Here is a 1,607-nt window from a genome sequence, read left to right as displayed (position 1 = left end):
CCCCATCCCACACCTGAGGGCAGCTGTGGACCAGTCCACACCCCTGTCACATCCCCACCAGAAGAACACCTCATCCTGGTCAGCAGACCTAGCTTCTCTGTCCTTGAGACTCAGGTAAATAAAAAGAGAGAAAGTTCAATTGAACATATGTTTTTCTCCCTCTAAATATGCTAATATTAATCCATTATTTTACAACAGTCACTTATTTGCCCTGTGTTCCTCTGACTTCCAAGCCTCCATCTGTACATGAACCCCATCTCCTCTGGATGCTTAAAACAGTAGTGATAATAACTGATTATAAATATCAAAACTAGAATATAAACTCAGGGACTGGAGTAGGAACAAGATCTGCTCAGTCACTAGAGTCAATGTTCTACTCCCCCTGGGTCCCAGAGTCACCATTCCTTACCCAGTTATGGACTCTGCAGCATCACCAGAAAACACCAGACAAACACCTAGAACACAGGATGTGCTTCCTGGAGTCCAGTCATTCCTCCCACAGGATGACACAGGGATGTTTTTAGTGAACCAGGTACACATGATCTCACCTCGGGATTGAGATCTCACAAGTGAAATACTGTTATGGACTTCATACCCTGTTATAAGGATGGAGTGGGCTGGAAGGAGGGGATAACCCAGTGCTGGCAGGCTGTGTCCAGGCAGCACCGTCTACCCCAGAGCTGGGGATGCAGGTCAACATGGACCAACTCACCCTCTGATGAACGTTTATCTTCTCTGACACATAAGGAAATCTCAGTGTCCCATCTCATCCAAGATTTCAAGGAGGAAAGCTTTAGGGAGGACACTAACCCAGCTGTGTCCACATGAACTTCAGGGGTCAGAACAGGCTCAGGAACCAGTCTGCCTGGCCTGACTCAGAGCTCAGCCACATATCATGTGTGTAACCTTGAACAGGGTCCTTACATTCTCTGTATAGTGGCTTTGTCTGTAAAAGAAGAGTTATACTTGTGTATAGATGACAGAGTTTTGGTTAGAATTAAATGAGTTTGCATTAGTAAGAGATATAAATAGTCAACAATAGTACATCATCTTGGCGGAGAAGCAATATTAGGGCCCCTCTGTCCATCCTGTCCCAGGAATCCCAGGACTCTAGAACAGGAATTTAATTCTGTTACCTGGAGCCTTGACTGGAACTGTCAGAGCTCTCCCAGGAACCACATGCTGTGACGGTGATTGGGGCCAGAGATGTGAGTCTTCCACACATCGCCCCTTCTCTCTGTGCCCCAGAGAGAGGTTCTACTGCTCATAAACCTCGACCTTATCAACTGTGAACCTCATGAATTAAGTTGTTTACTTGCTAATTTTACTTTATAAATGGACTTGGTAAAGTTCTGTGTCTAATTCACCTCCTTATCCCCGATGCCTGTTAATTAAAAATCCTAAATGATGTCTCTTGTATACCTGAATGAATGAATGTCAGCCAGATATTTTATACAAATCATTTCAATCAAAAGAAATCTTTTGAGATATAATTTAACTTGATGTGAGGACTTAACAGCACAGTGCAAGTTATGTCACTTGTTGTAATGATATTTCAATATGATTAAATGGTATAAGCTATGTATTGGTTAACTTCTACACTTTTT

The sequence above is a fragment of the Bison bison genome, unplaced genomic scaffold (genome assembly GCF_000754665.1).
Source record: "Bison bison bison isolate TAMUID 2011002044 unplaced genomic scaffold, Bison_UMD1.0 scf7180017849693, whole genome shotgun sequence".
NCBI classification, from domain to species: domain Eukaryota; kingdom Metazoa; phylum Chordata; class Mammalia; order Artiodactyla; family Bovidae; genus Bison; species Bison bison.
The sequence above is the reverse complement of the archived record's forward strand: the minus strand, read 5'-3'. Positions refer to the sequence as shown.